The sequence below is a fragment of the Nipponia nippon genome, unplaced genomic scaffold (assembly GCF_047370975.1).
Source record: "Nipponia nippon isolate SJK-2023a ecotype South Korea unplaced genomic scaffold, ASM4737097v1 scaffold_8, whole genome shotgun sequence".
Lineage (NCBI taxonomy): Eukaryota > Metazoa > Chordata > Aves > Pelecaniformes > Threskiornithidae > Nipponia > Nipponia nippon.
The window spans coordinates 3,245,068-3,266,028 of NW_028262402.1; the positions used below are offsets into that span (position 1 = coordinate 3,245,068).

Sequence of the window (20,961 nt, forward strand, 5' to 3'; positions counted from 1 at the left end):
TCATGGGAGTTCAGAACACAACAATTTATGAAAAGTGCTGAGGCTTCAGACAAAGCTCCTATTTCTCAGCCAGCACAAGGCTACACAAGTAGTAACAAATATTTTTCTGGGGTGAAGCACCCCATCTGGGTGCCTACCACCATATGAAGTCCTCCACTGACATGCCACAGGACAAGCTACTGGACAAAGTTCATTTTCACCATGCTACTTTGGCTCCAAGCTTCAAACTCCTGATATAGAGACTGAAATAGGTCACTTTGCCCTCAAACCCTCAGGGAAGCAAGATCTGTTGCCCCTGGTATGGGGTTTTCTCCTCCCTGCCTCCTCAAGCCCAGACAAACCCAGTGAGCTTCCTCCTGGTGGAGAGGAACATCTCCTCTCCTTCAGCATCTCCCACACCACCACGGCAGGTCCCAGGGGGCCTGCCATCTGCCTCCGTTCCTGCAAGACACTGGCTTCACCAGTCTCTATGGGAATCGACATCAGCTGCTTAAAATCCAGCCATGTCCAAGCTTGACCAAAACCAACCTCACCCCTCAAGCTTCAGGTGGAGATGTATAGAGGACTTGTTTTGCTGGAGTGGGGGAAGACTAAGGGGAGGAGAAAAACTACTTTTAGAAATCCTCGTAGAAGATTAAGCAAGGCAGCTGGGCATAGAGGTCCCTGTGCTACGGCAATAGCTTCTCACAACTTAGTCCCATCTAGTTTTGTGCTACATACAAAGCATCCATTTTTGAACAGCTAGCAGCAGCAAGAAAGGCTTAGGCTCTCAACTAAGGCTCCCTGGTACAGAGGAGCCACCTGTGCGAAACTGCTCCTCAGGGAACGCTTTTCTTGACCCAGTAGCTAAAAGCCTGGTTTGATACTTTTTTTGGTTCAAGAAGGTGTGGAAAATGACTCTTCAAGTTAGGAGACATAGTGCGTAACTTCCCTGGCCAAACTTAAGACCTACAAAAATTTACCATCTAGGATTAAGAAAAAAAGACTTCAATTGCCCATCCATGTTCAAGTCAAGGCAGGGCAGAACATCTGTAGGTTGTAGATCATCAAATAGCATAAGCCTTCAACCAAACTTTTTAAAATGTTTGACATGAGAGCATGATGATGCCACGAAAGTTTCGACTTGGAGGCTGTCACTTACTTAAGACTGTAGTGTTGTATGCATGCAATTAAGCTCATCATTTTCCTGAGGTCAGGAAAGAAAAAAAACAAACTGAGATGTACCAGAAGGAAGGGCACATCTGGAAGCTGAGGACTCATAACCTATACCCACTGTTTGCTGAGTTTTCAAAGAGCATTACAAGTTACATGGAGTCAGGCATACCTTAACAGATGTCCCAAGAGACTGATGGGCTTTACAAGTTCTCAAGTTCGGGTCACAGACACTGCTCAAACTATTCATCTTGCATTCAAATACAAAAGGCATCTTCACCTCTTTGCTACATCCACAATACTTCAAATACTTCAAGTTTTGTATTCAAGTATTCAAGTTTCAAGAAATTCATGCTCCTATTCCCATTTAATCCTGTTGTACAACTTCAATGTTTTTCCACTGAGGATTAACTAACCGTTCAGTCCATACACATTACACATGACAAACACCTACCATCCACATTCAAGTGTTCAAAGCTGCCCAGCTAGTATTAGATGTTGTGTACATCACACGGTACCCGAGTGTACCATTTCATATCCATTTATGTAGGTCAATGGAAAGTCCTGCATACGTATATTGCATTTGATGGGAATTTATTCATAGTTATCTTAATTTGGACTAAACATATGATTAAAATCACATGCCTACAGCTCTTCCTAGTAGCCTAACAGCCAGATTTTTCAGATGTATACAGATAAAAGAAGCACAGCCTTCTTAGGTAAGCAAGTCATGAAAAGATATACAAACCAGGTTTTAAAAGGGCAAGTTAACCCAATTTAACAAACAGGAGGACAGTTACAACTAGATGACCATTAATTTTCAGTAGTAGAATATTTGAGCAAGCACTAGCAACAGCCACTAAAATTAGGTTCCTGATCTTGGGCACTCTGACAGTACCTACGAAGACTATGTGAGACTGACATGCAGAACTAAGTTAAATCTGATACTGCACAGTTAATTTAAATCAGAAAAGGAAACTGTTCCTACTGAAACTATCAACTCATTTTCTGTTCTCACGCATTGCTTCGAACAGGAAACCTCATGCATTTGATCATTCTATGCAATTCACACCAAAGACAGGCAATTTGACTTAGCATTTCTTCAGTAACATTGACATTCCTTCTTTCAAAACAGGTAATCCTTACCCTACCTGGTTATACACATGCAGTATTTCTAAAGATCAAAAAAGGCCATACGCACAAAAGAAAAACAGGTTGTACTTTTACCACAGCAGAAGTCTGCAGTATCTACTTCTTTTGTAACAGCTAGTTCTGAAAGACTAGATTATCAAACCCCCAAATTAATAACGGAATCTACATTTCTCCTAATGTTACCCAACTTGGACAGAAAGTCCCCCTCACAGACACTTTGTAAGAGTCACAGAATGGTTTGGGTTGGAAGTGACCTTTAAATATCATCTAGTTCCAATGCCCCTGCCATGGGCAAGGACATCTTCCACTAGACCAGGTTGCTCAAACCCTTCTATGTGTCATCTGTGTTATAACACTCGATGTGGAAGCAGTCACCATCTCATAAACATTGAGCTGTGCAAGAAACCTTCCACACAAAAAAAAAGTAACCGTATAGCCCAGTTATAATTTCAGCAGAGAAGAAATCCTTGATCAGAGCTATATCCAAAGAAAGCCTTGGTCTCCATCAGGATGGCTAGTTTTATATCCCTCAGCTGCACTGGCTCAGAGGAATTTCACTACAAGAACCACTCTCCTTGTAAAAATAGCTTTTATCAAAAGACAAGCATGACTCCATTTAATTTTCTTTCAGTTTGCTCAACTGTTACAGAAAAAAAAAATTCAGCTACTCAGTTGGTTAATGAGGCTGTAACTCTCATCTTGCCTACCAACTTCTCAACCATGGATGCAGTCCAAGGCAAGTGCTATTGCTATGCCAAGTTTCACAGTTTTGCTATCTGAGTGCAAAAGCAGCTTCTAAAGTCTTCCTCACTTTATGCAGTTCACTTTGTCAGCAATTTTCCAGTACCCTCCAAAATAGGTGCTCTGGCCAGATTAGCAACAGCAGTTTTAAGTCAGGAACTTAATTTTGGGTTATAGCTCAAGATGTAAGCACATCAAAATGAAAAAGTTAAACTCATTAATAAACTAATTTCTTCACTACTGCATGCATGCAGTATATGCATAGCTTGTTACAAGAAGCATATGGTGTTTTAGAATTATGACTTTCGTTGTCCCTCTTTTGGAAACAGAAAGCTGCTTCTAATGCATATTTGGGTAGAAAGGAACCACAGCAGGAAGTCTGACAAGATTTCTAAGCATGTTACTAGAGATAAAAATAATATCCTTAATTACAATTACCACAGGTATTAGAATTTTAAGATTTAAATTTAGAAGATTTAAAAGCCCTTCTTAAATCAACTGCGATATGCAAGCAATAGTGTTCATCTCTTACCTTTAACTAGTTATGTTTTCTGGTTCAAGACTGGAGATGAACAGTAGATATAGAAAAAGTAAGTAAATGCCAAGATCTTCCTCTGCCTTTAAACTGGGTTGATGAGTATGAAATTTAATTCTAATGGATAAATAAAAACAGAGGTCACAGCATTAGTTCTCTGGCATTTCAAAAGGACAAACAAAATGTATGGCACCGAAACAAGGACTCTGTTACAAAAATAACATGGGAACACAGTGAAAGCATGTTTCCTGCTAGCATTCTTGTGATATATTACCCATTTCAGTGCAATGGCTATGCATGTATATGCTCAAAGCAAATTCAAAGTCCAAATACCCCCTAACATTCTTTCCCTCTGCCATGACGACCACAATACCTACCCACTCCTGCATCCAGCTTCCTCATCAGAAACACCCCTTTACTAGACCAGAGCTCCAAGGGACCTCCTCCTCCCCACCTTGCATGCACTCCTCACCAGGTCACCTAGAGCAGTGTTGCAGGAACTTTAACTATTTCTGTAGGTAAATAAGTGCATTTGTGCCCCACTGACTCCATGAGCTATCAAAAGCTATTTGGCCATTCAGCATACTCTTCTCCAAAGGTACTGCTAAAGACCAGGCACAGCTGTTTCTGCAGCATGTCAGGGAAAAAGACCATAACTTCAAGAATGCATTTACAAATACCCTGAAAATATTGAAGTTAATCACAGATAAGACGTCAAGGAGCACTCTGCTTCGGTACTGAAGCTAAAATCCCATGCCACAAACATTTACAAAACAAAAAGTGCCAAGCTCACAAGGCCAAGTATAAACAAACACTAGGTAGACAAACCCTTGCCCTTTCTCTAGTGTTTAGGTATTTAATTTTTCACTTTTGATATCCATTGCAGCAAGCCTAGAATAGGGAACTCCATTTCCTGAAGTCACTTTATAGTTCCATTATTAACAACAGAGATAAAATCAGCTAAGGATTTCATGGTTATCTACATTAAGGTATATTAACAGTAAGCTTCCAACATCATCACATAGAAAAAAAAAACCTTGGAGTCCCCTGCACACAAAGATTGACTGTCCAAATCTCTATACAGAGAGACACAGCTCTAGATTCAGTACTCTCAAAACCACACATCTTCTCCTACCAAACTCAATTTAGATACCATGAACTTTAATGCTTGGAATGTATCCACTGCTCACCTTGAAATTAAAGAGAAGGCCAGCCTAAGGGGCCCCTTTCACATCTTCACTGGCATGCAGGTAGTTTGAATATCTGCAAAACTCACTGGAACCACTACCTCATCCTGGCAATTCAGCCAGGTGGAAATGGCATAAAAAGTATGCACCTGTTTTCTTCTGCCCTGCCTCCTCCCCCTACCTCACTCCAGGTAATATGGCAGAAATCTTCAGCAAATCAATATAATAAGAAACAACAGGCAACTGAAGAAAAGCCACAGGGAAGCTGACTCTAAGTACCCCTTCTGACCGTAATTATTCTTCTGAAAAAATATATAAGAATAGTATTGAAAAATATCATCAGCAGGATAAGAAGCGGGGACACTACTGGTAGAGAAGTTGAATTCACTTTACTTTTGCTTTTCCATAGCTGAATCTCCTTCTCTCAACCCTTATAAGTCAAAGTGACTAAGGCATTTGTCTACAAATATTTATTTTAATTTCCTAGAAATTAACTCTGTTCATCCATTCTGTAAAACAATCCTACTAATTTCATTTCTGTCATTAAGATTTAAAGTACAGAAGAACACCAGCAATCATGCAATGGCAGTTTCATTCCATAAAAATACATGGAGTTTATTCAGTTAAATCTGAATAAGTACTTGGTTAAACAAACTCACCCTGAGGAGTCTGAAAGCAAATGCAGCTAGCACAGACCTACAGAAAGGCTGTTCAATACATCACAGTGAATATTCCAGGACACCTTGAACAGCCTTTCCTACCTCTGTGTAGACTGTTTTACAAAGCATTTGAATGTTTATGTTTTCCCTATTTTACCAGCACTCAGGTATTAAGTATTCATGAAGCTGCATATGCACACTTCACATTACATTCTAGCAATTCAGTAACTGTCCAGCGTATAATGTTTTCTAAATCTACTCTGTGCGCAGCTGAAGACCAGAGAAAATGTCTGGAGTCCTTACGACCATCCTACAGTGTCCTCAGCACTTGACTATTTTCTAGCTTCCGCATCATTTGGTCAACCATTGCAGGTATACGGGGATATATCTGTTTTTTGTGAAACACAGCAAACCAAGATACTCATTCTTGAAATGTCTTACAGCCTCATCTAGTCTAAGCATCTGTTTGCGCAGTTTCTGATCAGCAGCACCACCATTTGAGTCACCAGCAATGTCAGGACCCTATGAGGGAATGCAGAATCATTATCACTAATGTTCTATGAAGTGAAGCCTACGACTAGAATGATTCTCACTCTGATCCCAGGCTGGTGCACTCACAATAGTGAGCCATTGCTAAGACGCTTAAACACCTAACACTGATCCCAGCTTTCTGTCAGGAAGCTATAGCTTTTTCCAAACCTTCATTATGTCCAGGCTTACCGTGACTATCAAAACAAATGAAAACCCCTGTTACTTAAGTACTGGAGTACCATGAGGAGTAGTGGCTCAAACAGAATAGAAAACAGTGTGACACTAGTTTAAGCTCCATCTGGAAAGCTTCAGCTTGTTCCCAATCTACATTTTTCAAATGTATGCAAGAAAGACCTTCCCATTACAATTTTTGTCATTATATAATTACAGCTCCTAAAACTCCAGATATTTTGCCAGCAACGTCAGATTTAGACTGCAAGCTATTTCAAAAACTTGATGTGGGTTTAGAATTTTCAAATAAGTTTCTGAGAAAGTACACTTTTCTTAAGATTTCTGCCATAAGCTGTTTCTAACTATTTCACTTAGTTTTAAAGCTAAAAAACTACACTCCCTACAACAACACTGACTACTAAAGCTAAGTGGTTCACTGAGGTCATCTTTCCAAGGTGTACCTTCTGCAGAGCTGTATGCCAAAAAGTCTACAGAAACAGTAAGCATTTCCAAATATAAGGAAGACCAACAATTAGCTGTTCTCTAACCACAGCTCCTGTCAAATTTAGTGTGATATTTAGTTGCTCAGTGGCAAAATTTTAGATGCTAGGAGTCCCTACAAATCAACAGCAATGCCTACTGGGCAAAAGCAGCTTGCTCAATACTGGCAGTTTCTCCGAGTTTCAGCGGGAATCAATTAAGGAGCCTGCCTCTTTGCGTTATTTTGCCACCAGAAACTCAGGATGACTTTTTCGATTTCAACAAGGATTAGACAATGAAACATCTTGATCTGGCCCACCAGTTGTAATACCTAAAAGCTATGAATTCTAACTCTGTTATACCAGCTTCTCCAGACCTAATCCTTCGGAGTAAGTCAAATTAGGTAGATTTACACAGCCAACAAATCAAAAAACATGTAGTAGCTTCCTTCAGAATTGGAACTACCAATGTCAAAACCCAAAGCACCATCAGCTAATCCTGCTGGATAGTATTGTGATTTTTTCAATTGGTTTGGGGGCTGTCAGGAAAAGAAAGCTCTGTGCACAAAGGCAACATTCTCTCACTTTTAAAGTCTTAGCAACAGCTGGTAACAATCACTGCCCTCTGTAGACACTAGCATCTATTAGAAAACCATTACAGCAAACGCAAAGATGGCTTTAAAGCAAGATTGAAATGTATATTCATCACAAATTGAGTTTATCCATTAGCTAACAATCGTTTTTATTGCTATGAAGAACATCAGTGGCAACAAATATAATGAAAACCCATTATGCTGTAAGACAGCAAGAGTTTTACTTACAAAAGCAGCATTTGAACATCACTGTTACTAGGAGGGAGCTTGCGCTTGCATCCTTGTACTATTTTTACCTGCAAAGTCCACGTCTGCAATGGCATTGACTTATTTTAAGAAGCACAGGAAAGCTGAAGCATTTATTCCTTGGGCTTTTAGAACACTAGATCACATGTCATCTATTTCCTCCTCAGTCCCCAAATAAAGCAAACTTAGCTTTGTCCCCCCAAAAATCTAGCTTACCATTACAGGGGCTTTAATGTAATTCAGCCTGGGGCTTCACTGTAATTTGAATATTGCCATCCAGAAACCTGGGAAATAATCTGAAAGCCTTTTTGTCTTTTTTTCAAAGCAGATACTCCTGATCTAGCAGCTGTTCAGAACAATTTCAACTCACTACACCTGGATCACCCAGCTCAATCTTAAGTGTGGTAGTTCACCATTTTTGAAGACACAATAAATAAATCAATGACAACAAAAAACACACTGATAAAAAGATCTTCGCCTTTCACTGAAAAACAGCATTTAAAATGAATCCAGGGAGAAGAATGAAAATTAATGTTCACATTACTATGGGAAAGTCACAATAAATTTACATGCAGAAATATTATACTAGTATGATTAAGGCGATAACAGGAAGAGATTTACGTAAATATGAACACATTGAAGAAGTACCTGCCGCAAAGACTAAAGCAATTAAAAATCTTTACTGCATACAGAAAGAATCAACCACTCCACCAGAATAAAAACATACAAAATTAAGACAGCTATTGGTGAGCGGAAGTATCAGTTCAGGTACAGCCATAAGACACGTGAAGGGGGCATTAAAGATGTGCTTTGTCAGATTTAATAAGTGTGATAAAATTCCTTAGCAGTTTCAAGGTCATTTGTATGTGTCTATAGTTGCAAATGCTCTCAATACATCACAGCAAAAAACTTCAAATATCTACATTTCTCTCTGATTAAGTAATATCGCATTTTAAACAGTGTGTAGAACTACCAAATCTGTATTTGCAAACAAGGTGATTAACGTATAATAGCTATAAAACAGATTCGAAGTCCACTCTTAAAACTCCCACCCCCAATACAACATTTCCAAAAGGCCAGGAAAGAGAGGGAAACTGAATGCAATTTCAGGATTCAGAATCCAAAGGATTAAAAGGAAAAATGCAAAATTGAAGCTCTAGGTAATACCCTGGTGTCTGTTTCCTCAACAGAACAGGTTCCCACTTACTGGAGTGTTTTCTGGACTCCCTCAGTTTAATTTAACATTGACCATCAAGGCAGAGATAAATAACAAAGTCAAATGGCATGGAGTTCTTTTAGCACAAAAAAACCAGGAACCTTTTAACTTTCAAGAAAAAAACGCACACGTATGTTGTGAATTACTCAATTCATCAGGCATTGCTACTTTATTGAATATCACTGAAGCCCTATGTAGCTACTAAACCATATTAGCAAAGTTGTCTTCAAAACTCCATAAATACAGCAACACTTTTTAGTCTTACAGACTTCTATTAAATCAACTACAATAAGACTACTTTATTTAGGTTTTGTTGGGTATTGTTTTGTGTTTTGCTTTTTAATAAAGGTCAGTTTTACTATTCTAACAAATTATAGTTGTATTTAAACGGATGTACATAGGGGATTATAGAGGTGAAAGGGATACCGGCTTGTGTGGCTGCTCGGACTAGCTATCTTGTCAGCGGCGCTATGCAGATGAAACAAAGCCACACAACAAACTCCCCACGCACACAACACAAGAACCAGGAGACTTCATTTTTCCGGGGCAAGACAAACTGTGAAAAGGCAGGCACTATATGCAACCCAGGTAAAGCCCCCTGCGAAGAGAAGAGGTGATCCCGCAGCCTGACCCAGGGTGGCCGCACCAAGACGGCGTGAGGCCCTGCACCTTAGGCACGAAGCAACCCCCGGAATAAGACAGCATAGGTGACACAGGAGCCGTGCACCTCGCTGAGCCCCCAGCCGCCCCCCACCCCTCCCCGCCGGGCTCCCTTCTCCAGCCCCGGCAGCCCCGTCCAGCACGGCGGGACCCTGCGGCGGGAGCTCTGCAGCCGCACAGGTGCGCCGGGAGCTGCGGGCAGCCGCAACACCCCTGCGGCTGCAGCTCCCCTTTGCAGCAAAGCGACAGCCCCCGCCCGGTTTTACCCGCGCCCGACTGCTGCCCCGGGGCTCAGGCGGCGGCAGCAGCTCCTCCGCCAGACAAGACGGCGCGGGCAGTAGACGGCAGATGCACTATTGTGGACATAAGCAATCCGGTTAGAGCAGGGTCAGGCCCAAACAAGAGGGAAAAAGGCGTGCAGCTTGCGGGAAGAATGGGAGCTGCGCTCAAGTGATAAGGCCACGCTACGGAAATAGGTGGTGGGGGAGAAGTCACTCGGAGCGATGTTGCAGACACAACAAAGGGGTTTATTGAACAATATTTTGTCAGGAGAACAGGTGTTAAACTCGCTCAATTAGCACCACATGGGGGGAGGGAAAGAGAGACTTGCAGAAAATCCTGAAGGGTAAAACAAAAAGCGATGAAGCCCATCTAGCACGAGACAGGGGGAAGAGAGAACAGCCGTTCGCAGAAAAAAACACTGTGAGCAACGGAAGACCCTCTTGGTGTAACGCCGCAAATACCTTGGAGTTTGCAACTGGGAGTACAACAAGCCGATACCGGCGGAAAGCCACCGGTCACCTACCACAGACGGGGAGGGTCGGCGCACACGCCGGGTTTTCACCCCTTTTCCAGGGGGGCCCTGATCAGGCACCGGCGGCCCCTAGCTCAGCCCCCCCCGCCCGGGCCGCCCCTCCTCCCGCCGTACTCCGCGCGGGCTGCAGCCGCGCTCCGGATCCGCTTCTCCTCCACGCGTGCCCCGTGGGGGGAGGCCCGGCGCCCCACCGTCCCTTTGCCGGGGCCGCACCGACGGCTCCCCGCAAGCCCACCCCCCCCACCACCCCCCCTTTTAGCAACCCAGGACCCCGCGCCGGCCCTGCCCGCTGCCCCGGGTGAGCGGGGTGCGCCGGCGGCAGGTCCCGCGGAGCGCGGCTGCTGCCGCTGCCGGCCGAGGAAGGGAGCGGAGGAGACCCTGCTGTCCCGAGGGGGCTGCGCAGCGCCCCGCGGCCGCCTCACCCGCTGGCTCTGGAGGTGGCGGTGGTGCCGGTACTGCTGCTGCCCCCGTCAGCAGGAGCCACCCCGCCGCAAGAAGGGGAGGATCGGGGCGGTGGCGGAGCTGATAAAGGCCCCCGCCCCCGCGGCCGCCGACTGAGTGACGCCGCCGGCGGCCACTCAAGAAGCCCCGCGCCCGCGGGGCCGCGCCCCCGGGCCCAGCGGACACCCCGCGGCGGCCGCCCCGCTCCCCCCCGCAGCGCTACGGCCGGGAGGGCCCCGCCCCGCCCCGCCCCGCCCCGCCGCTGCCGAGCACCTGCGGGCGGCGGGGAGGGAGAGCGCGGCAGCGGGCTGCCGTAAGCAAGATGGGGCGGGAGCTTGCCTTTCCCCTTCCCCTCGGTGTTCACGCGTCGGGTCCCCGGTGGTCCCCGGTCCTCCGGTCGGAGCCCCCGCGGCGGGCACTAGCCGCTGCCACAGCACCGTCCCGTTTCCCGGTGACGTCCGACATCCCCACCCCCCGCCCTCCGCCCCTGGGAAAGCGCGGCTGCCGAGTGTCACTGGGAGAAGGGGGTCCCGACCCCGGGGGGCCGCCCGGCTCGGTGTGCCCTCCGCCCTCCCGGCGCTGCAAGGCGCAAGGACTAGTCAAAATAAACCGTCTTAAAGCCGGTATCACCACCGGTCCTTGGAAACGAGTCGACGGAACACGTCCAACTACCAACGTGCCCCGCTTGTATCGCTCTCACATCGATTATTTTCGTATGTGAAATAGGTGGGTACGGAGCAACGTGCTGGGCATAAATTAAACAACAATGGCAGTGCTCGGGGCCGGTCCTTGCCGGGAGCACACGCTGCAGTGCCGGCGTTTACCATCGCCTCCTCTTCCTCCTCCTCTTCCTCCTCCTCCTGCCCAGGCCCTCCCACCGCCGCGGGGACGGAGGGCGAGAGGACGGGAGACGCGCCCGAGGACGGGACGCCCCGTCCGTCCCTTTGCCCGCAGCCCCGCTCGGATCCCCGCCGCGGCTGCCGGATGCAAACTTCCCCCGGGGACACCGGGGACCGCTCCCCGTGCCCCGCCGGTAGGACCACGGACAGAGATCGGGGCCGCCGCGCAAATACCGCGCACGCCGCCGCGCCTACCTCGCCCCTGCGCGGCCGCGCAGCACCGCGCAGCGCCCCGACGCCCCGAACAAAGGGACGCGTCCCCCCCCCGGGCAGCGGGTTAATCATCTCCACGAAAAGACACGGCCCTCGACGGTAATCAACTTCTCCCCGGGAGAGCTCACCGGCTTTCCTCGCCCCGCCGCCCGCTCTCCTGACAGCCCGCCCTGCCCGCTCTTCCTCCGGCCGGCCGCGTCTTTGTGCGCCGTGACAGGCAGCCGCCTCCCGGCCCCACAGCAAAGCCACGAAGCGCCGTGCGGCTAATGCAATTAGGCGCGGGGGGTCTTATCCCGGCTAATCTCCAAATGCAGGTTTATCTCCTCAAAGCGATACGCCTCCCTTTCCCCGCGGGCTCCTCGGACGCTCCCCGCAAAAGCGACGTATCCGGAGCTGGACGGGCGGGGTGGCGTTGGGAACTTTGCAGCTGGGCCAGGACAGGTAGGGATGCGCACGCCCTCCTGCGTGGGCGCGGTGTGGTTCCCCCGGCTTCAGCAGCTGCCCTCCCCGCGCTGCAAACACTTCCAGCAACTCGGCTCCGCAGGCACCCCGCGATAGGCACGAACTGCCTTATTCGGTGCCACCGGCACGGACGGTGTGAATACGGAGCAAGCACAGGTAATCAACGCAATTCTACACGGCATGCACCTCGGGCGTTCGCGTGGACCCTACCGCACCCGTACAACCGTGGAAAGAATCAAGCCACAACTTACCTTCCTCTCCTCGGCTTAAAAAAAAAAGTAACGGTGCAGTTCTCCCAATAAAGAGGAGTAAGAGGCAGATGGATAGTTCTCTCAAGACAACACACAAGAGCTAAATTGGGGACAGTTCTAAAAGGAAGAAAAAAAAAACAAAACAAAAAAACAAACCAAAAAATCCTCTCCGCCCCCTCCCCCACCAGCCCACCACTGGGGAAAAAAAAAATCAAAAAGAAAAAAAAAAAGGAAAATTAAAAAATAAAAAAGGGAGAACTGAAAAAGAGAGTGACAGGACTACCCTCCTTTCGCAACCCAATCGAACAAAAAGCGGGGAGGGAGGGAGAAATAAAGGAACAAAGAAAAGAGGGATGGAAGGGCGATTTAAAAGACGGTCGGTCGGTCGGTCTCTCTCCCTCCCTGCCTGCCTGCCGGTCCCTTCCTAGCGGCTCGCCGCCGGAGTCAGCTGCTGCATCGCGGAGCGCGCGCGGGGCCGCGGGGGGAGGAGGACGCCGTGCGGTGCCCTGCGCTGCGGTGCGGTGCGGTGCGGTGCGGTGCCGCGCCGTGCCGTGCCGTGCAGGGAGGCGGACCGCTCGGCAGATTTATAGCAGCCCCGCCGCCCGGCTCCCTGCCTGCCGCCGCGCCGCGCCGCGCCGGGGTGCGTGCGTCTGCGTGCCGCGCCCGGCGGCGCGGCCGTGGGGTGCGCGCGGGGGGCGGGTGTCCACGGGCGGCTGCGCCCCCCCCCACCCCCCTGCCCCGCCCGGCGGCCGCCCCGCGCCTACCCCGGCGCCACGCGCGGCAGCGGCTCCGCACCCCGGCGCAACGCAAGCTGCTGGCGGCGCCGCCGCCGCCGCGCGCTCCTATTGGCCCGACCGCCGCCCACTCGCCCCGCCCCCGGCGAGGAGGCGGCCGGCCATTGGTCGCGCGCGCCGCCACTCCGGCAGGCCCCATGGCGCCGCGTTTCAGGCCGCGTTGCGGCGCGCGGGGCCGCCTCCGCGGGCGCGGGTGGGCCCGGCGGGCGGGCGGGGCCCGCGGCCACGCGCGTCTCCTCGGCGCGGCGCGGCGGACCCGCGCGCCCTGGCCAGGCCGCGCCGCGGGGCGGCGGGCGGGGCGCTGCTCCGCGCCGGCAGCTGCGTGGGGAAGCGGCGGCCCTGCCTGCGCGGCCGGCCACGTGGGAGCGGGGCGGCGCGGCGCGGCGCGGCGCGGCCCGGGGCGGCCGGCTCTCGGTGCGCCATTCCTGGGCGTGAAGAGCTGCCAGGAAACCGGCCTTTTTTTTTTTTTTTTTCCCCGTTTTCTTTTTTTCCTTTTTTTTTTTTTCTTTTTTCCCTTTTTTTCACCCCTGCTCCACACAGTTCTGGCTGTACTTCTGTCGGCACCGCGCCTGTAAAGTTGGTATCACTGCCCAGGGAATGCTCTTGGGATTTGCCTTTCTGAGAGTGGACGTATTAATGAGCAATACTTCTTGTAACAAACGTTCTGCGTGGAAAGAAGGAAGGGAAAGAGGGGAGGGAGGAAGAAAGGGAAAAAGGAAGGAAGGAGAGAAAGGAGAGAGGAGGGAAGGAAGGAGGAAAAAAAGCTTTTACTCATCATGCGATTGATTCCTATGTCTTGCACAAACAAGAAGTGTTTGCGGAGAAAAAGGTTGTGTTTAATGGAAGAAAAAAAATTCTGCATGGTATTCAGAAACTTGCCTTTTATTCCTTTTACTGCTTGACCTTCATTGCACTTGATTGTAATTTCTTTTCAGAAACCAAAGTGCTTCCTAGGCATGGCTTTTCTTTTGTGTCTTTTCTGACACTGAACACACAAGTGTATATAATGTATTTCCAATAGCAAAGTACTTAAACCCTGCAGAAAGGCAATGCTTATTTAGAATATTCTGGTATTTGCATGTAGCAAGGTGCAAAAATAAAGAGGCATGCGATTTCAAATAGAGACATAAAGTAGTGTTTCTTGAGAGTGTCCTTGAGTGTTTATAAATGATTAATACAATAAAAGAGAAAACATCCTTGTTTATGTATCGTCTTTCCTGTAATCTCACTATCCAACCACTGTGACAATAACTTAGTGTTATACAGGGCCTGATTTTACATTTTATGTAATTAGTTATATGCTGAATGCGTCTGATGTTTTTCTAGAACATGCAGTTGTTAGCCGATTATTTACAATCTATCACCAATGTTTTGAATCAGCAGCACTCCAAAAAAGGGAATAACTCCCTGGTCGAACAAGTGCCAAGCTAGCGTCTTTAAGGACTGAATAAAGAATGGGGTGGGGATGGCTACTCCCTCAAAGCTGCTTCTACAAAAGTCCTACATGAAGTGATGTCTATTCACACACAGTCTGTGGATCTGCATGTGTAAATTGTGCTCTCAGCAGTGCCTGTTAGTATTTGAGAAGGTCCTCTGAGTTCACACTGTTGTTCAGCTTATGTCTGATGCTCACTCTTGTCTAATTATGGCAACTTTTACCCTTTCATACAGCAAAACTGCTTTTGAAAGTCTCCTAGTGATACCATAGTTAACAATGAACTTGCTCATTTTCTTTGTGCTGTGGGTGCATACATCAACAAGTTTTGTATACATCTTTCAAAAAAAAAAAAGTGATTATTTGTTCTAGGCTGAGTTTTGAAGCGTGGGTTAGAGCAGAGACCAAGTAAAAAACATCTGCAAAACCTGTGCACTCTGTTGCTGTCTTTGGAACTACTAGATTTAGTTGCTGGTTGCCTTCTCTCCTCATCCCGTTTGTCCTGAATGTGTTTAAGCAAATGACAATGTTCCTTAGCAGAATGTCAGCAATGTATGAGAAGAAAAAAATAAAAAGGAAGAAAGCAAGAAAATAAATAAGCTCTCTGAAATTCCTAAGCAATTCAGTGCATTGACACCCCCCCCCCCAAAAAAAAAAGGTATGAATACACAGCTGTTCTTAGAACTGAAGAAACTTGGCTTAAGGGGGAAGCCAAAATGTATGATATTAGAAACCAGAAGTGTGTCTTTCTGAACTTTCAGGAAATTAAAGGACTCTGCTCTCAGCAGCTTCCCTGTCAGGTCTGGTACTCAAGATTCTGATTTCATTTCCTCCCCTGCTCCCCCCACCCCAAAAGGAACAATCCTCCAGCTGTAATTAGTGACCAGCTTTTAGCAACAAAAGCCAAACTTTATGCATTTTCTTTCGAGGCTTAATATCTCTACCAATATGCACTCAGGTCTGTCACGTTTGTCGATACATGGTGCTGAAGTGAAATTAGGCAGAAAATAGCTGTTAAAGTGAATTGTCTTGTCATCGGCCCTGCTCGTCTCTGGTGTGTTTTCAGAGGCCCTTGATGCCGGCAATGGTAGAAGAAGGAAAGCTGAATTCTCTCCTCTCCCGGGAAAAACACATTTTTTTGCGAAGTTCCCCTTTGCTTAGGTAATATGTCTGGAAAGAAGTCGTTATGATTAGCGGTAGCTGGCTGTCTGGACATAGCCTTAAGCTAAAACGTGTACGGCTTACTAAATAGTCTTTGGACATGGGAAAGCTGCAGGAGGAGGGAAGGGGACTGCTTGTTTAGGCATGCTGAACCCTCCGACCGGGAGCGGGAGGTCGGGGAACGGCAGTGAAAGCGGCAATTGCAAGGCGCTGGCGGAAAGAGGTTTAACAACTAGCAGTTAAAAAAAAAAAAAAAAAAAAAAAAAGGAAGAAACCAGGCAAGCAAAGCGCCGCTTCGCCGCGGCTCCCCGCGGGAGGGCGTGGGCCGGGAGAGCGAAGGGCGCGGCCGCGGGGAGCCGCCGCCGCCGCCTCAGCACCACGGACAGCGGCGCGCCCCGACGGCGCGGCCCGGCCCGGCCCGGCCCGGCCCGGCCCGCGGCTGCCGGCGGTGGCGGGCGCTGCCCGGCGGCGGCAAGGGCTCGATCCCGGGGCCGGCGCCTGGCCGGCCTGCTTGCCGACACTGCAGCCACCGAGAGCATCGCGGCAAATGGGAATTTCCCACCCCACCCCCCTTCCCTCCCTCCGGGAAAAAATCGCGGTAAGGTATGTGATGTCGCTGTGGGCTTGGCTGTCGCGAAAGCGTTTCAGACAAATGGTTCCTGGCTGCAGGTGTTCATGTGCGAAACTGTACGCTCACACGGGTACGTGTGTGTGACTCTGTGTGCCTGTGACTCTCTGTGTGTGTGACTCTGTGTCTGTGTCTGTGCGTTACTGCACCCCTGGGGACTCCACGGGTCATTTTTACAGCGCAAGCTTCTGTTTGTTCCCATTACTTCAACAAATAAATGGTAATAGGCGTGAAAGCTTCAGATCAAGTCTTCAGACAGACACTTCCTGGTACAAAAAATACCCACATGGACCCTGCACTTCAGTATAGGTGCGTGATTGCTTTACCTCCTCTTCTCTGAGCCTTTGTGTGGTCATAAGATACGGATATTGTATAAAACTACAGTAGTATGAACACTGCAACTGAGACTGCTATATTCTTCTCTATTCTATTACATAGCAATGTCTGAATATTAATAAACACTATTTTTCAAAAAGAGGTTAGCATTTGGATGGGGAGAGGACAGAGGTTGTTTCATTTTTTCCAGTTGAGACTAAAAAGGTATCTTAAAACGCAGTTCCGCACAAGGTAACAACAACTGCTCAGATTTTCTACAGACAACTGTGGAACCTTAGTCCAGATAAATGTAATACCTGAAAGAAGCTGTCTATTTATTCAAATTATTGTATATCTTTGCTTGTTTCCAACTGTGACCAGGCAAAGGCGGATTTCTGCTGCACCAGAGCTTAGGTAGCTTCTTTTATTGAGGATTTGTATTTCCAGTAGTGTGTAATGCACGTTTAATTGTAAAATAATAAGACTTCATCACCTGCCAGTCAATTGCTGCCATCAACCTCTTTTGTGGTTGGATCGAACGCTTGCACAACAGACGAAGTGACAGCATCAGGGCACAGTGACAAAGCTGTAGATTGCACCAAAAGAAGACCGAGGCCCAGAGAGACACTGCAGCTACAGGAACAGCTGTCTTATCAGCACATTGCAGAGATGGAGATGGCTCAAGAGGTCCTCAACAGATAATGACTTGAATAGGTTTGCAATGCGCCAAACTTCACGCTTGATAAGACCAGCCCAGTGTAGAGAGCAGCAGAGATCCAGCTCTATTCTATTTTATCTGTGCTGTAAATTAAGAAATTGAAATTCAGGTGGCACAGCCAGCATGTTGCTGATAATCCAGCGAAGTAAACTGTCATTAGGATGTTTTCAGCAAAGAGAAATAGGTTTCTCTTACTTGATGCTGGTTTAATAATAACACCTTAACATCCCCATCCCAAATCGGCGTCCCAGCGGTACCTGAACTGGGGTGGGGGTTACTCGTTGGTTTCACTGTTGTGACATGTCTTTGAGTCCTGGAACAAACTGTCCGTTTGGCTGTCAAGTTCTTTACAAAGGACAAAACACTTCCACTTTGAAACTGCAGTAGCTTATTTTCAATTCCCCATTTCCTCTGCAGGAGAAGGAACTGCACTGTGATTTTTAATAAACAACAGTCAAGCTCACATTAAAGCACACAAGCTCAATTCTGTAACAGACAATAGAAGCATGTGTTTGTGAGCACAGATAAATAAAAAGTAATTGCTGATGTGAGAAGGATCTATAATGACCTTTGGAATTATTCACCTGACAAAACATAAGACACACGAAGACATTTTATAGGAGCAGAAAATCCTGTTTAAAACTGTGGGTTTTGATTCACTAATGGCATCAGATTAGAATACAGTAGCTCCACCTTTTTTACCAGCAGAAATACTTTGTTTAGTCTTGAGTTCAGCTTACCCTTGATCTGGGTTTTTTTTGAAGAAAGCTTTGTGGAAAATGCAATTGAAAGGAATGTAGATGGAGCATGTAACCTAAGGTCACAGAGCATTCTTTTGTAAAGAAGGGTTGGCTGCATTCACTTAACTCCTTGTGATTGATTCGTGAAGAGCTGGACTAAGTGTATGGGCTTGTAAGCCATTATGTTATCTAATTTTGGCCATTAAGGGTAACCTTCCATCTTCTTTGGGTAATAATTTAAGACAAGGTTAACTTTATTTCTTAACAAAAGACAAGTTGCTAGGTACTTGTGCCAAGAGGAACTTGAAACCTGAACAGAAACATAAAGATTTACCACTCAGACTTGTTAAATGGAGGGCAGAGACGTGAGACCAGTTCTATCCTCCTGATAATCTAACCACATATATTTGGCCCTAGCCTGTCACTTAAACATATCTGACAGCAGGAGCTATGAACGAAGAAGAGGAAGAGGAGTAATAAGGACCCAGAAGATGACGCATTTCTTTCCTGTTTTAAGACAGTAAGCTTTCTCAGAGTCAAGACAAAAGGCAGAAGCAGGTGGGGTGGGAAGGGAGGCGTCTTTGGCACATGCACTTTGTTGGAAACACCTCTTTGCTTGTCCCTGAAATTTGGGGGCCTTTCTAATGGTGTGGCAGAGAGTAAAACAACAAGATGACTGGGAGAGAGGAGAAGACAGATGTGGATAAGGTCAAATTTGTTTAGCAACTTAGGAGGACTGTACGATTTTAACACATGCAAATTAGTGCAAAGTGGCTATTCCAAAAGCAGGAAAACACTTGTTTTTTAAGATGCATTTAAGTAGTTCACAAGTAGGTAGGTAGTTCAATGAAGGTCACAAGTCAGAGACCTCAACTATAAGGATTTGCCCTTGACCCTTCTCATTTGCGGGGAATATGTAACCAGAGCCTGAAGTGATTGACACCCTTGCCAGTGAAGCACTGTGTAGATGTGAGGAGAAATAACCTTGTGTAAAAGAGACAATCAAAAGCAAAAATGTAATCAATACTTTTAATGCTGTTTGTTACCCAAAAATAACAAGTATTTTTAAGTTCTCCAGTGAATCATCCCACATACTGTCAATTCAGTTAGATTAGACTTCCACCATAACAATAAGTTTCTCCAGGAAAGAGATGTATGGTTATAAACTTACTGTAATTAGTATATCCACTCACGGTATTAAAGCTATAGGAGTATTGACTTAAAAGATGGATTTTACTTTTTCAAAAGCCTGTATTTGTTTTCATTTGTTGAGGGAAACGCACGTATTACACAAAGATAGCTTTATTAGTGTGCCAGCGTATTTCCTGCTGACAGCATAGTGGAGCAAAATAGTGGCTGTTGCTACTAGTATTTTGTTGAAAAAGTCCTTATAAATTCCAGAGTGTTTGTATAATATGTAATTAGATCATTTTCAGATAATCAGATCACATGCGTAGTAGATGGATTTTTTTTTTTGACCTTGTAAAGCTATTCTTTAAATACATTCCACATTATTTTAAGTATCAACTTGAACCTTTTGTTTTATTCAATTAAGATAATAAGAATCCAGCTGGCAATTACAATTCAGTAGGGGTACACATGGTGTTCTGTTCTAACGTGTGAGGGTAGGAGTTTAGAAGCTGTATGAAAGTAGTATATTTTCCTTCTCCTCCAAATAAAATTTGTCTTTTTTGAACATGCACCTACTATAAGTGCTCAGTGGTGGGGAGTGGATGACTATCCATACACTCTTGAGAAGAGATATTAAAAATGCTTTTTCTTAGCATTATGTTAAAGGCAGTTACCTCCTTTTTCGTATGTACCCCTTCATGCTTGTCACATAACTTCACCCAGTTCTTCAAACTTTTCTGTTACTTTTATATGTCACATATGTTACAATTCTTTTATAAGGAAGTGGCTCAATATTCAAAAGCAGTAGAATTAGACTTTGCTGCTTACTCCTTGCAATTACTAGCTATGAAGATCAAATCTCACTTCCAAAAAGCACTTCCCTTATCTTACTTACACTGATCATCAAGATTTTACTTCGAAGGGTCAGGCTAAATATTATTCAAGTAACTACTTTTTCTTCCTTTTAATGTCAAAATTACTCACTTGTGGATAACTTAGTGGTCTACCATTGGTGCTGGCCTACTTTTCTTGTCTTTAAATGCTGGAGGTTTTGTTTCTGCTGCTTATACAACTCAGTTTTTTGCATCAGAAGTATTATGCATAGCTCTGTACTACTTTGATTCTGCTGGAAATGAGTTATCAGCAAAATCCAGACCGTAAATGATCATGTAGCTGCAAATATCTAAAAGGTTATTCAAACTAATAGTAACGTACTGCACTGTAATATGATTTAGTGGAATAAAATATGTGATAAAATACATCAAATGATTCTGATGATGTCATGGACATTTACTCATTGCTGAAAGTTCTGCTGTATATCTGGTCATTAGATAATACATATACACACTGCAGAATGGGTTTAAAGGTATTATATTCTTTCCTTTTTTAAAATAGAGATTCAGGAAAAGGGGGACTACTCAGTCTTATTTCTGCTTCTTAATTCAAAAGAAGCCCCCAAAATTACAACAGTAAGAAACATAGATCTGCCAGGAACAAATTGTTGGGCAAATCCTATTTTCTTCTATAATCATAGCATGTTGCATAAGACAGAGAAGTAATATGCGTTGATTTTTGAAAGTTCGTTGCCAACCTGCGTTGCATTCTCATGGGATAAAAAAGAAGCATTGTGTTAATTA

General features: G+C 46.1%; 1 protein-coding gene across 13 annotated transcripts in view; it reads right to left on the bottom strand.

Moving 5' to 3' along the window:
- ELAVL2 (ELAV like RNA binding protein 2) overlaps positions 1 to 13,213 on the bottom strand; it is a 103,224-nt gene extending 90,011 nt beyond the window's left edge. For 6 of the 13 annotated variants that reach the window (XM_087742290.1, XM_087742288.1, XM_087742286.1 and 3 more), the window contains exon 1: positions 12,403 to 13,041. The gene's annotated coding sequence lies outside the window, so the exon portion shown is untranslated. Of the gene's footprint in view, positions 1 to 3,577; positions 3,651 to 10,558; positions 10,651 to 12,402; positions 13,042 to 13,166 lie in introns of those variants that run through there. The other 7 variants (XM_087742287.1, XM_087742283.1, XM_087742282.1 and 4 more) reach the window with 6 other exon arrangements.
- Positions 13,214 to 20,961: the final 7,748 nt, after the last annotated feature.